Source organism: Mastigoproctus giganteus, chromosome 8 (assembly GCF_048544385.1).
Source record: "Mastigoproctus giganteus isolate SK-2022 chromosome 8, ASM4854438v1, whole genome shotgun sequence".
Classification (NCBI taxonomy): Eukaryota; Metazoa; Arthropoda; class Arachnida; order Uropygi; family Thelyphonidae; genus Mastigoproctus; species Mastigoproctus giganteus.
In genome coordinates, this window is record NC_143582.1 from 167,298,706 (window position 1) to 167,315,015 (window position 16,310).

General features: G+C 36.8%; 1 protein-coding gene across 5 annotated transcripts in view; it reads right to left on the reverse strand.

The window, feature by feature from the left end:
* The window catches only part of LOC150081989 (circadian locomoter output cycles protein kaput-like), a 269,964-nt gene that overhangs the window by 229,081 nt on the left and 24,573 nt on the right, over positions 1 to 16,310 (reverse strand). For all 5 annotated transcript variants that reach the window (XM_090379039.1, XM_090379036.1, XM_090379038.1 and 2 more), the window contains exon 3: positions 947 to 1,048. The gene's annotated coding sequence lies outside the window, so the exon portion shown is untranslated. The remainder of the gene's footprint in view (positions 1 to 946; positions 1,049 to 16,310) is intronic.

A 16,310-nucleotide genomic window follows, 5' to 3' on the forward strand; every position in this document is an offset into this window, starting at 1 on the left:
TCACATTTGTGCTATATGTTTATAGTTTGTGGACTTAAAAAACACTTCTAATATAAACTATGCTCCTACGGAATTATAGAGAAGACTACAACTAAATGACATTTATATCATTCTATAACAATACTATAATGCCAAGTACTGAATTTTTTTTTTGTTTCTATCTTATCATGCAAGAAATACACATAAACAAGTAAAACAAAGCATTAACCAAAGTATAGTCATAACACATTGATCGATTAACGTGCTAGAAAGACCCCCCCCCTATTTATATTATTTCTTATGGAAAATTAGGGTGACTTACAAAAAATTTCATTTCATGTCAGACACTAATTTCACCTTACATGAAATTTTTAAACACAGTTATGATAGACAGAAACCAGGTGCACATACAAAAGTACAATATTCATGAAAGGTTTAAGAATTACACCACTGGGAACAAAACAGTCTCAGCAAGTTTCCTTAGATATTGGATTTTTCTTGCTTAGTTCACTCAAAATTTACATTTTTCCTTGTCTCATAAGCAAGTGAGGAATTTCTTTTTGTGTCACTTTATCAGTTCGTGTGAATATGTACATTAGAATACATACATTGCAGTGTTTCTTATCTTATACTAGTAGCTAAAATGATAATTGCTTGTCAGATAAACTCTCCTCTGTTTCTATTTGATGCCTTCACTATGGTTGATTAATTTAATATCAAATGAACCAGCATCACCAAATTGCTTGGCAATTTGGTGATGAATCTGCCTATGTTAGTACTATTAACAGTCAAAATCTGCAATGAGGAATCTTAAAGAGCAAGTTCACCACAACCTATATGCAAATATTCAGGTGTCTATGATCAACCGTTGAAAAAATACACAATTATGATGCCTTGGGGTTTCTCGAATATCAAAATATATTACAATATACATGTATGCATTTATGAATAATGACCCAACTCTTACCTTGATAAGAAAATGAACCGTAATCCAGGCTGAACAAATGAAGCCCACTGATGCAGAAAGAATGGAAATCTTTACAAGTTACTTGACAGACATGGTATACCACTGGAAAACAGTAACAATAAATAGCAACTGTAAATTAAATAAGATATAATATATCATAATAAAAGGAAACTTAAAGCTACAATTTATTTAAAATTATGTTCAGAAATGCTTTTGCTTAATACAAGATATATAATAAAAAAGAACTGTAATAAAAACCAGTCAAGATTATCTGAAGGAATGCAAAAACAAAAACTAAATATGAAATGGCCTAAAACAAAATGTTTGGATAATAATAAAATTAATCCTGGCTTTATAACTCATTAAAAAGTAATGAAAATGTACCATCGATTAAAAAAAAAAAAAACTCTTAAAATTAACCAGATGAATAATCTATAAAACAGGCAAAAAAAAATACCAAATGCTGTGAAATTTATGCTCTATAAGCTTGCTTTCTTGCATCATATGCCTCAACTAATGCTAATGCTAAATAAAATTCCACACAGAAAAAATAGGCCAAAATGATTTTGCAATGAAGTTGAAAAAAAAAATGAATACATAAATAAAAAATTCTACTATTGGAAACACTGAAAGAATAAAATCAACCACCTAAGCAAAAACAAGTTATCTAATAATCACAGAATACCTATATAAGAAAACATTATTAATTTGAATCTCAAGTGACCTTAATTATCACTTTTGAATTAACCGAATTTGAATTATATACACATTTTCCAAAATTTCACCTACATATGATATACCATACATAACAGTTCGGTAATTATGCATTATATGTTGTGGGGGTAAAAATGAAACTAAGTTATTTTCTACTAACTATAAGTACCCCTTGCTATTTAATATGTATCTAATACTAATTTTATTGATGGTGGCAAGGAGTAAGCAACCAAAATAACATAAAATTCACTTATTTCTTATACAATTTTTATTGTATAAGAAATAAGTGAATACAAAAAACATACCACTTTTTTTTTTGACAAATCTTTCATATCACTCTGTTTTTCCAGGTTTGTATTTTTCATCAACAAAGTCATGAAATTCATCTAGTACTTCCATCATATCAGTAGGAATGCTAACAAAATTTTGAATACAGCTATATCCGAGAATGCTCCTTTACAGGACGCTGAGGTATGGGAAGCAGGTACTGCTCTCTGTCTTTCCACTTCTACCACATGATTCACAGTAAGTGCCATGGTCTCAAGGATGTCCATGACAGCATCAAAAATTGCAGCCATACAGTACATTCACAAAACCTTAAAAATTTGTATAACTATCAATTACAGTTTTCAACTCCTCCCAATTATCATTACAAAAGTAGTGATACTTGGGAGGAGTTGAACTACAACTCCTCCAGATTATCACTGCTTTCTTTATAAATAAATCCAGCTTTAGCTAAAGTTCTGGGCTAAGCAGAATTCCATGCCATTAATTTATATGTCACTATATTTCCTGATTTTTTGCTTTCAAATTTATGCCTGCCTGACTATGAGCAGCACACTGATCCATGATTACAATTTTTTGGTTCTGGCTCATTATATTCTGGCTCTACAACCATATGACTCCACAATCCACTCCACAATCAGCTTACTAGTCAACTGGGCTATATTTTTTTTAGCTCTGCAAACCAAAAGGTTTACAGAGTGTTATCTCTAGTGACGTGTTATCACTTTGAAGTGTCAGAGTCTTCCATATTTTCCAATGAAACATGGCTGTCACATCCATCTCTATTACAAACCGATAACACATTCAGTCACTCTTTTAGTTTCTTCCCACCATGACCTGTTTTACTTTCAAATGCCAATGCTCAATATGAGTGTAAATTTAAAAACACGCTGGTTTTGTCATTCCGTACAATTAGTTTTACCCACCAAGTTTGGTGAAACTAAAGCATTTCTGGCAAAAAGATCTTCTAAACAAGCTCCCATCTTATTGGGTGACAATACTATTTTTTAAAATTGACTATCCAGTTTTATCTCTAACCACTCCCTGAAAGTGAACGAAGATGGCTCTGTCTTCTAACTTCACTAATGCTGGTTTTACCCCAAGGTTGGGGTTTTTTCTCTTTTTCTCTTATAAATATTAAGAACCTTCCATTGACTGGAAATCCTATCCATAATTTTGCTGATGGTAACCCACTACATTCCATCTTCCATGTTGAGAAACCTTGCCCTGCATAAACAGCCTCATCTTTTCAAATATCCACCACTAATTCTTAAATGCCAATCTTCAATATTTCTCCAATAGAGTGAAGAAAACTTAGTTGACTTCAACTTTTTAAACCTCAGTCCTGTCTTATTTCTTGAATAAAGAGTGTACTAATCATCTTCAATGACACTCAGCTATCTAGATAAGATCACATAGCTCTATTTGGGATTACCCAAACTTCTAATCTCTCTTTGCATAAGCACATCACAAATACTGCTTCGTCAGCATAAAAAAAAAAAAAAAAAAAAAAAAAAAAAAGGGGGGGGTGTCTTTTCATTCTGAAGCATTATCATGGAATATTGTTCCCACATCAGGGGTGAGGCCACCAAGCATATAGATTCCATTCAGAAAAGGCAGTCAGTGATAATTAATGCCCCATCTCTTACAAAGCCTTTCCACTTTGTGCCATAGATATTCAGTTTCTGCTGCATGCCTTTTCTATAGATACTTCCATTGGCACTGGTCTTCTGAATTGGAATCTGTAATTTCTCTACTCTCTTCAAATCAATCTGAACACATGCCAAAACCAGTCAGCATCATTCATTGTATGCTAAATCATTCAACTCTAAATTATAAGCTTTTTATCTCTATTCTCTGGAACAACCTTCCTTCACATGTATTTCCTAAAAATTATAATCTTCAGAAATTCAAGTCAATTGTCAACAAGTATCTTCTATCTTCTCAGCTCATGCACAGTACTAAGTATCGTAGGTTCTAATACCTCTTGTGTTTGGTTGGGGTTTTCATTTAAAAAAAAAAAAAAAAAACACAGCTGCCAGAGTAAGGCAGCACTAACTGTCCCAGAGGCCACCTAGGGAATTACCAATAGATCACTCCACTGATCTGTCTAGCGACCGGAAAGCAAAAATTATTTTATAGTAAGAAATATTGGGTCTCACCAAAATATCCAATCCATTATGTCAAAAGGCATGACTCGTACTGCATTACAGAAGAGTGACAGAGGCAAGGTGACAGAATCCTAGGTATGAAATGTTCAAAAAAAAAATTGCAGGAATTGTTTAGTCACAGCTCATCAAGAAAAAATATTTCTTTACACTCACAGGCCTTTTTAATAGTGGAGGGGCGATACATTAACTTGAAATTATATATTCGCCCATCATACAATTCACACATGGTTACCAAGTGAAATTAAAGTGAATTCTTTAAACTAGAGACTGCTAATCCATCTACGGTTAATAGGTGGTCTCACCATAAGGTCATCTTCACAAAAGGAAATAATGAAATACAAATTTAGAGGTAATAATGAAATACAAATTTCTTTCATCATTTAATGCACACAAATCTTAAAATACCTATTCTTTTATAGAATTGAGCCCTATAACTAACAACATGATCAAAAAATAGTACAGGTTGACCATCACTAATCAGGCCACCGGTAATCCGATTCCACCGCTAATTCGGACATAATTTCTGCGAACGTAATTTCAAATTTTCCGGGTCGGTGCACTGACCTGCCATTACTGTTTTGGTGGCGTTGGTTGCAGCATCAGCTGTTAGTGTGAACTCGTAAACACTGGCAAGCCATTTCCCCTTGTTTTTCTGCATTTATTATTATTATTATAACCTGCTCACATTTAGCCTCAGCCATGGTTCCAATGCATAAGGAAGTGCCTCTCGTGGTGTAAAGTGCAAACACTGTACATTGTCCATAACAGATAAAGTTGAACTTCTGAAAAAACTCGATGGCGATGTGTCTGTGAGAAGTTTAACTCTGCTTAATTGTAAATTCCAGCAATTTCTCTCAGTTCCTCTTATTTTAGTAATTTTCTTTTAGCCATTCCTTTTTAGATTTTTTTTTTTTACAACACACTTGTACAAACTTGCAGAAAAACACAAGACAATATGATGGATAATACAGCGCACTAATGAACTTGTTTTTACAAAATCTCTAACAATACTGACAAACTTATTGCGATGTTTCAGAGTTTATTTTATCACAATTAGTTTTATTGCAGCGCTCACTGTGCGTGCAATAAACTAATCATGAACGACCTTCATTTGTATGCCGTAATAGCGTCACAAGTATGTGGCTTCTCAAGAAATAAAGTAACCTACTGGGCCACGTATATGTGACATAATCTTTTTTTAATATATATTTTCAGCAAAAAAACAACAACATTGACATTACAATATTTATTTTAGAATTACTAATCAAATTATTTGCTAAATATTTTCTGGCCCCTGGGGAATTTTTTTCTTGGCAGTTAACGTGTTAAAGGTAGGAGGAGGTTAGCTGTTGGGTAAACTGTATGTGCTAAAATAACCACCGGTGATCCGGCAAACTTACTAATCCGGCACCCAACAGGACCCAATGCTGCCGGATTAGTGACGGTCGACCTGTACTGGTAGTTGTAAATGATGGAAGAAAGTAAGCTTATATAGCATCAGTCAAAAAAACTAAACACTCCTCCCATCTATAACCTCCAAGGCTTTCTCTAGTTCTTCCTTGAATTCATTCAAATCATCCACTTCCACAGCAACAGATGGAAGCCTGTTCCAACAATCAACCACATGCTAGGAGAAAGTAAAATTCTGCACATCTATCCTTCAACCATCCTTCTCAACTCCTCATTTATGCCTCCTCGTGTGCACTGCTCAGAGAATTCCATAGCTGACTGCACAATTACTCCAAAGCGTGTTTTATTTTCAACTCTAAGTTACTCTGGGATTGCTGCTACCCATATGCAGTACCTTGCATTTGTCAATGTAAAACCCCTGGCATTTTGGCCATGAAAGGACATTGCAACACTGTCCAAGCTTGTAACTGTTACAATTAAAGAAGGTGGTGCAATAAAAGATTCGTTCATTCTCTCTCTCTCTCTCTCTCTCTCTCCCTCTCTCTCTCTCTCTCTCAAACTTTAACTGCTATTTCTCAGTCCACTGACCCAATTTTCCTAGATCTTGTTGCAGTAACTCATCAATGTGACCAACCTGAACACCTCTGTATTATCTGCAAACTTGGTCGTTAAGCCTGATATATCTTCATCAACATCATTAATAAAAATTAAAAACAACAATGGGCACTCCACTGAAACCTGGAAAACTCCACAGAAAATCTTAATCCATGAAGAGCAGTGCCCATTGATAACCACTCACTACTTTCTTTCACTTAAACATCCCTTTATTCTTAGCAGTAACTTTCCCTTAATGCCACATTGCTCCTGTTTATACAGCAGTCTTTTATATGCAACAGCATCAAAAGCCTTCCTAAAATCCAAGTATACGATATCAAAATTATTTTTTTTGCATCCAGCTCCTTCGTCACTACATCATAGTAACCTATCAAGATTGGTTAGACAAACCCAATTAACAAATTGATGCTGTGACTGCAGTACAATTGCATCCTTATCCAGATGGTCTTGCATTACTTCTTTAACAAGTGACTCCATTATATTTCATGGAATAGACGTTAAGCTATTAAAGGGGGACATGAGTAATTATAGATGTTAATTAATCATGTCACCTTTTAATTCCCCTTTATGAATTGGGGATACATTTGCACATCTTCAGTGCAAATTCAGTATTACGAAAGTGTCCTCGTATTCATAATTATGAGTGCAAATTCATAATTATGAGAGTGTCCTTGGATTCAGGGAGGTCCATAAGGACCTCCCTGAATCCAAGGATACTCTCATAATTATGGCTAAAGGTTTGCTTACCTCCTTTGCTGACTCTCTTAATATGATTGGATAAATCCCATCCACTCCATGTGCCTTTTTTTTTATGTCAATCTTCAACAATTGAAGATTGACATGAGAGGGCATTGACTCTCTTTAAAAATTACAGCAATTTCTCTTTAAAAATTACAGCTTTAAAAATTACAGGCTCAGAAAAAGGGATAATTATCTCTGTTTTATTTAACTAATTGTTATTTTATATTGTACTTTATAAGTAGCCTTATAGTTCTAGTTATGCTGGTTATTTTTATTTTTAATTTAAATAAGAGTTTTTGTAGATTACTACTTAATATACATAAAACCGTTGTTTTGTTTGAATCTTGCAGCCATTGTTTTCGTACAGAGAGTGGTAGGGAATTCAAATTTTTAATTGTGGTAACTAGGTAGTTCTAATGTAAAATAATATAGTGTAATATGCACCACTGCATTTAGGATTCTATTAGATAGTGTAGTATTGACAATTATTTAATTAAATTTATTGATCTTATTAATTCAAAATGTCATGCCCCAGACTAGAGCAGCAAAGCAATGGGCACAAAGTGGCAGGAGTGCTGCGACTCGAAGGGAGAACTGAGGGGGGGGGGATTCTCTCACACATCAAAAAAATGTGCAACTTGTAAAATGTTTGCTGAACTCTCTGGAATAGAACATGATCTAGCCATGGAGGATGTCTTTGTATATGCCAGGTGCAAGGAAATTAAGCGTCAGCTGAGCATTCTGATGGGCATCTATGAGAGCTTGAGGTATAGGGTAGATGCACTCGAAGAAATTAATTTGAGGGGGCCCCATCAAGCTCCCAGCTGCCCGACTCAGTGCCAGAGCTCGCTATTGTGCATCAAGCAACACAGTGGCAATCTCCAAGGCAGAATGTGCTGGTCCCACAGCAGTTAGTTATTATTAGTGACTATTGTCAGGGAGACAGGTAATATATTGTATAAAAAGGATAGATGTAATAGGACCAGGGTAGGTCTGCCAGGGACAAAAGTTGATGATGTTGTGAAGCAGATATCATCTTTTAAGGGCACAAAGGGTTATACTGTTGTATACGTTGGCACCAATGGCATTAAGAGTAGGAGATCTGCAGATTTACTTAATAAGTACACGTCAATGTTGAAAAAAAAGTTGTGAGTTAGGGTTAAATTTCAAAGTGTCTGCAATTCTGCCCAGGCACAATAGGAGGGAGTACATGATAAGAGCCTTGTCAATCAATTTGGCCCTGGAGGAATTGTGCAAGGCTCATGGAGTAGAATTTTTCTCAGCGTGGTCTGTGCTTGTTAACAGGAGAGATTGCTTCTACATGGATGGGATACACTTAAATAGAAAGGGTGCAAGAATATTTGCTGATGCTATCGAGGCAATGTTAGGTGGGTCAGAAAACTACTAGCTTGGGGGGTGGGGGATTCACAGACTAAAAGGTTGAATGTAGCCACAGGCAGAGGTGAAGGTGATTCTTGCCCTACTTCTATTAGAATAAGCAGTGGCCTGGACCAAAGGGTACTGAGGGGTTTCAGGGACTGATGGCAGTCATCATGAAACAAATAAATATATGGGATGTGTTAGAGTAACTAAGAATAAGTGCATGTATACCAATGCTAGAAGAATAGTAAATAAATTTGAATTTGAAGTGTTGGTCAAGGCATCAAAGGTGGAATATTATTGAGATATTAGAGACATGGTATCACCCAGATATTAGGAAAGCAGAATTGCAATTTGGGGAGTACAATGTGTACAGAAAGGATAGGAAGGGAGGAGGGGTTATGCTGTTAATTAAGAAAAACATAAAATCAAAGGAACTGCATCCAGTTGACATAGATGGACAGTGCAATGTTGAGTCAGTGTGGTGTGACGTAAGCACCGGGAAAGCAAAAATAAGAATAGGAGTGTGTTAGCATTAGCATTAGTAGAGGCATATGATGCAAGAAAGCAAGCTTATTCAGCATCAACAAAAAAAAAAAAAAACACACCACTTCCATTTCACCCCTCCGTTCGCTCGAAATACCTGTCCAGTTGAGCCTTAAATTTGTTTAGGCTATCAACTTCAACAACAAGTGATGGAAGTCGGTTCCACCAACCAACCACCCGCTGGCCAAAGGCAAATTTCCGCACATCTATCCGACATCCGTCCTTCCTCAATTTGAATTTATGCCCTCTGAGCTGATTATTCTGAGCAAGATGAAAAATTCCATTGCCATTGAGCATGCTCAAACCATTCAAAGCCTTCTACACCTCTATCAGATCACCTCGCCGGTGCCTAGTCTCCAGACACTGTAATTTGCAAAACTTAAGCCTTTCTTCGTAAGAGCAACCCTTTGTTCCATTCACTAATCTTGTTGCCCTTCTCTGTACGCGTTCCAGCAGCTCTACATCCTTCTTGAAATGAGGCCTCCAGACCTGTATACAGTACTCAAGATGTGGCCTAACCATTGCCTTATACAAGGGAATAATCACCTCCTTATCCCTGCTAGAAAAATTCCTGTATATCATTGACAAGACACCATGAGCTACTCTTGCAGCTCGTCTGCACTGCTCAGAGAACTTCATATCTGCCTGCACAATTACCCCCAGGTCCTTTTCATTCTCCACCACTGTCAGTGTAGTACCGCAGAGTTGATACGTTGCTCTGGGGTTACTGTTTCCCATATGTAGTACTTTACATTTGTCAATGTTAAACTTCATTTGCCACCTCTCAGCCCATCTGTTCAACCTTTCCAGATCCTGTTGCAGCAGCATAGCGTCAGTGGTGTCCTTAACAACCCCGCCAACCTTTGTATCATCTGCAAACTTGGACATTAAACTTGATATCCCATCATCAATATCATTCATAAACACCGAAAAACAACAATGGACCCAACACTGAACCCTGAGGAACTCCACTAATAACATTAGTCCACGTTGTGCAGTGTCCATTGATTACCACTCTCTGTCTTCTGCTCCTCAACCATCCTCTTATCCATAGCAGCAATTTGCCTCCAATGCCACACTGCTCCAATTTGTGCAGCAGTCTTCCATGTGCAACAGTATCAAAAGCCTTTCTAAGATCCAAATATATAATATCAAAGTTATTCCCTGCATCCAGTTCTTTTGTGACTACATCATAGTATCCAATCAAATTGGTCAGGCAAGACCTGCCCTTAACAAAACCATGCTGCGTCTGAGCTATAACTGAATTCTTGTCTAGATGATCCTGCAGTGCTTCTTTAACCAGTGCCTCCATTAATTTACCTGGAACAGAAGTTAAACTAACAGGTCTATAATTACTTGTGTCAGCCTTTGATCCTCCTTTGTGAATTGGGGTTACATTTGCACATCTCCAGTCTATGGGTACCTCCCCTGAGTCCAAAGAAGCTCTCATAATTATGGCTAGGGGTTTGCTTACTTCCTTTGCTGCCTCCTTTAATATAACTGGATAGATCCCATCCACCCCAGGTGCCTTTTTTATGTTTATCCTCAACAATCTCTCCACTTTCCTCTCAGTTATTACAAAATCATCCAGCTCACTGCCAATGTTTACTTTACCTACATCATTCTCCTTCCTGAATAACTCCTCATGCGTGAATGTAGATGCAAAATACTCGTTTAGATTGTTAGCCACCTGAGCAGGATCCTCAACTGTTGAACCATCAATATCCAGTGGACCAATCTGATTCATCCCTTTCCTTCTTGAGTTTAAATAGGTAAAGAACTCTTTTCTGTTTTTCTTTGCCTCCTTTGCCAAGGATTTTTCGTAGTCTGCCTTTGCCTGCCTAATCTCCTTTGTGACTTGGTTACAGATCTATCATAGGCTTCCATGTCACTCATTAATTTGTATGTATCCCATGCATTTTTCTTCTCTGCCACATGTCTCATTAGTTCATCTGACAACCATTTAGGCCTAAACCTTGAACAATATTTCTTAGTTGGTATGTAAAGCCTGGTAGCCTGCAAGATTAGTTCCTTGAATGCTTCCATTTTGAGTTTGCTGTTGGTAACATCATCAGTTGGTCCCACTGTATAGAATTTAAATACTGTCTCAGACCATCATAGTCGCCTTTACGAAAACAAAAACCCTTACCTTTACCTCTGATGGTAGTTACCTCCTTGAGTAAATCCCACTTCAACACGCTGTGATCACTGCCACCTAGTGGTTCATTTATCTGCAGATTCTTAATACATGAAGAATCACTACTGATAATCAGATCAAGAGTATTGCTCCCTCTTGTTGCCTCACAAACATGCTGATGTAGAAAACAATCATCCAATAAATCCACAAAAGCCTTGCTAGTGTGCGAGTGACCAACCCACAAATTCCAGTCAATATCTGGGAAATTAAAATCCCCATTATAAGACTCTCTGATTTACTGGCCCACTCTATTTCCCTGTAGAATATCTTATTATACTCATCAGAGTCATTAGGCCTATAGCACACGCCTACTCTCAATTTTGATTTCCCTATGCTTATGTCACACCAAACTGACTCGACACTGCCTAATGTTATAGGGCTAATGACTCGAACAAGTACAACGAACAATTATACACAGAAATAGAGTGGGCTAGTAAATCAGAATGTCTTATAATTGGGGATTTTAACTTCCCAGACATTGACTGGAACTTGTGGATTGGTCACCCGCACACCAGCAAGACTTTTATGGATTTATTGGATGATTGTTTTCTGCAGCAGTATGTTCGAGAGGCAACCAGAGAGGGTAGTAGATCTGGTTATCAGCAGTGATCATTCGCGTATTAAGAATTTGCAGATAAAGAAACCACTAGGTGGGAGTGATCACAGTGTACTGATGTGGGATTTACTTAAAGATATAATTACCATCAGGAGTAAAGGAAATGGTTTTTGCTTCTGTAAAGGTGACTGCAGTGGTCTCAGACAGTTTTTAAATTCTATACAGTGGGACCAACTGATGATGTTACCAACAGCAAATTCTAAGTGGGAAGCATTTAAGGAATTAATTGTGAAAGCTACTAGACGTTTCATACGTATTAAGAAATATTGTTCAGGGTTTAGGCCTAAATGGTTGTCAAATGAACTAATGAGACTCATGGCAGAGAAGAAAAATGCATAGGATGCATATAATTTATCAGGCAACACAAAAGAACAGTCTCAACTATATGATGATTTAAACTTCTTGTGGGCCACCTTTCCAGGATTACATTCTTCTAAAGGGTTATTCCTAGTACAAATAATTTTCAAGAAAAAGGATTAATTCTGCAGCCACAAAAACACAAAGCTAGGAAAGTCCAACTTGTCATTATTCTGAAAATCCAAAATAGCATCAGCTATTTTGTAAATTTTAAATCAGATGACAGCACTATGTAACAAAACAGGTGTTTGTTTAACTATTTCTTATATGTATTTTGTGTGCTGAATCCTACATTCACTTGTTTTCTGTAGTGTCAATATATTGGTAGCAACTAAAGATTATATGTTTTTGCAACGTTTATTTGCATTACTGTAGTATTCATATAAAAATCTTATATATATAAGATTTTTTTCTCTCAAGTTTACTATGGCTAATAAATGAAGGTGCAAGTTAACTCCTAGCTCATTCTGCTATGTTTGTGTATATTATATAGATCCAAAACAGCTGACGTGTAACACTGTTGATGGCATCAAGTTTTGCAGTGCATATGCAGCAGTAGTTTGAAATGCTTACTAATCAGCAAGTCCTGTGAGCATCTCATTTCTGCTATGGCAGTTGTAGATTAACGTTAGAGAGATGGTTTTGTGGTAGTCATAAATGTATGCCTTTTGCTATACTCAAATACAGGGAGAGGCCACAAATCATCATAACAATAGCTACTTTTGTATGGTAGATGTATCAATGTTTAAAAAAGTCTGTAGAACAAAAACAGTATAGTGTATCCTAACATACCACCCCTATTGCTCCAGGATTACACAATGAAGACCTGCTAATTCCCAATTCACATGCCAGAGAAGAATCTGCAGAACTGGATGATAAATATGGTAAATAGGATAACTGAGATTACACACCAGAAGCCTGTTCAAGTAAAGTGCCACATTTCCTTAATCAAGAACTGGATGACTCAGTTGCAAACTTGATCCTAACCAAATCCAATGCAAAGTTCCTGATATCTGGTTTAACTGTTCATTGGACGCACCAGCAAAACAAACACAGGTAGTTGCAATGTATCTCTCAGATACATACTAGGTTTCATATCAAAAAATTAAAGACCGTGTTTAAAAATCATCCTAGTTTATTCGTAAATAACATATACAAGAGTTTTAAATGTTTATACATTAAGAAATTTTTATATTTACATAACTTTTTTTATATAAAATATTTCTTTTTAAGTAAGAATAAATGCAACTAGGCATAATATTTTTAAGAGTTATAATTATCTATATAATATAGGTGTAAAAACGGCATAGACAACTCTTAAAGGAAAAAACTACAATGCATTAGCAACTAAGGCCATATTGCTCAGGGGATATGCGGTGGTCATTCCCTGACCTTTCCACATCCTCCGTATTTGGTGGTCACGGGCTCGAACCCCAGTCTAATCAAGAAGCGTGTGCTATGCACTGCTGCCACTGAAAGTATATACTGTATGAAACCGCATTTATCTCTGAAGGCCTCTAATTTCTCATCAATATTAAGATTAAACTTCTTAAAACCTGGGAAGTAACACTACCTGCAGTTTTCCGAATATTCAGTGAAAATCTCTCTTATGGGGACAAGGCGATCTTGTTTTCTTCTATCTTGATCATTGTTTCTTGATCATTGAATCTTATACACCTGATGAGGAACTTGAAGCATCTCTGGTTCATCACTAAGCGAAATTTTTCAGCGTCATTTCCGTCAGTTCCCCATAACTCTTTCAATCTCTATTTGTTACTCCGAAGTGCTCCAGCTAAATAAAGAAGGTTTGTTGTTGTTTGTTGTTTGGTTTTTAGGAGCATTAGCAACTAAGGCCATATTGCTCCGGGATATGCGGTGGTTATTCCCTGACCTTTCCGCATCCTCTGTATTTGGTGGTGACGGGCTCGAACCCCGGTCTAATCAAGAAGCGTGTGCTACGCACTGCTGCTCCTTCCCACCTGGCTACGGAGGCGCCAAATAAAGAAGGTCAATGAAAGCTTTTATCTCAATTTCTGTAAATTTGGCATCTCTTTTCTGGCTGTAGCTTGACTGAACAGTTTGAATATACTGATTTGTGTACTCAACAATTTCATCTAAAATTTTGTCTGTAATAAAACAGTTCCATGCTTCAGAGGGTGTGCTGGCATTTCTTGCATGATCAATAACTCCAGGCAAATTTGTTAGAAGACTGAGATCTGTGCTGAATTTTTGTTGATCTCTTTACTTTCCTCCACTTTGTCAATTTATCCTTTCCTATGAAAAAAACTGTCAGTGTTGTCCTCTTCGTTGCAACTTTCCTCCTCTGATGTAACGTCTTGTGCACTCTCCGAGTTGTCTTCTCTTGTTTCAATGTAAACCTCATCGGATTCTATCCCATCATCAATACTTTCGTCACCTACTTCTTCAGAAAACAGCAGGGCACGAATAATTTCGGCATCATTTGCATTAATTGGGTCTAAGCAATCCATCACGGCCATCAAAAGCAACACAGCACCACTTATGTGGGCAGTTTCACAGATACAAACAGCAGACTGAATCGAAACCAAAAAACTTGGAAAAACGAAACCAATTCCAGTGACTTTCAAGAAGCAATAAATTAAGCTACTGAGAAGCACACATGCACTGCCACATCTTGTTCCAAGAAACAAAGAAAGATATGATGTTAGTATCTGAGAGATACATAGCCAACGAAGGGTTAAAAGAGTAGAATTCGCCCCAGCTGCAAGACTTTCACAAACAAAAAAAAAAAAAAAAAAGGCAAATCACTTGATCACATTTTTACTGCTAAAACAATAGCATCTCTGTGCTATTGTCTTGATTTTATTAGTCTTTGGGAAGAAACTGACATTAATCACAATACAGAAGAGCTTCATATTTTCACAGACAGTTCAAGTAGTTTGAAAGATGTGTTACATTGGAGTGGAAATATACACTCACCAATTGATGATGTACATTTTGTCCATATTAAAGAATACTGGAAATGTGATGCATGTGAGAAGATGGCCAGTATAAATGGGATGTCTGTCAGGGTTCCTTCTGCATTTGCAAGATGGCTTCAATAAAGTTCCCTTGCTTTCTCTATCACTGGAACAGTAAAGGAATGGAAGTAAACTAGCACTACCGAAGAAGAGAATAGTCTGCTAAAATTGAGTTTTAGCAGACTATTATAGATTTTAGCATATCTAATCTATGTTTCCAAAATTGTATGATGCAAAAGTGAAAGGTGGTATATTTGTTGGTTACATAAGAACTGGAAGAAAAAATTACTTATGCTGTGCGATATACATGGCAGTTGTTTAGCCTTGTAGTAAATAGCTTTCTTGGTAACACTGAGTGAAAATTACAAAGGAACTATCTGAAAATTATGAAAGGATAGGATGCAAAATGTCAACCAAACTCCATTACTAGCCAAATCCAGATTTTTTTCAGATCCAATCTGGGTAACGTTAGTGAAGAACATGCAGAGAAATTTCACAGGAGCATACAATCAATGGATAAGAGGCACTAAGGAAGTTGGGCTGAAGCTATGATGGGTTAATATACAGTGGCAGACAAAAAAATTGCATCACCTTAAAAAAAAAGTAACATTTGTATTGAAATGCATAAGATATTGTTTGATTACAGTCATTTTGTTTGTCACAAAGCAAAGGTATTGAGTCAGATAGTGCTTCTATTGCATCAGACAGTAATTGCAAGGTATTGCATCAGCAGTTTCTATAAATATGGCGTTGGAAGGGTATACACACTCATTAGTAACCTGTTTTGCAGAGGTGTAAGCATGGCTCCATATGTTCAGTTCACACCAAGAAAAAAAAAGTGTAGCTGTTGATCTATCCCAGTAAGGTCTTTCTACACGGCTATCTCTGATAAAATAGGCTGCCACCAGTTAGCAGTATCCCAGGTGCGTGAAACCGGTGATGCGAAGAGAAGACCTAGATCAGGCCGTAAGAGAGTGACTATGCCTTCCCAAGATCGATATTTGAAACTGTTATGCCTTCGTAATTGCCATGCCAGTGTCCCTGATCTAAAATTGAACTTTGAGATGACGTCTCATGTTGAAACAAATGCACGAACTATCCAAAGACTATTTCGGAATGTGGTCAACATGCCTATCGGCCCAAGAAGAAGAAGAAGCCTTTGTTGACACAACAAACAAGGAAGAAGCAACTTGCTTGGGCTAAAATGCATGTTTCACGGACAAAAGAGCAATGGCACACCGTCATCTTTTCTGACAAATCGAAATTCAACCATGGCTCGGACGAGAAGCAATATGTCAGAAGACGAAAATCGGAAGCATACCATCCTGACTGC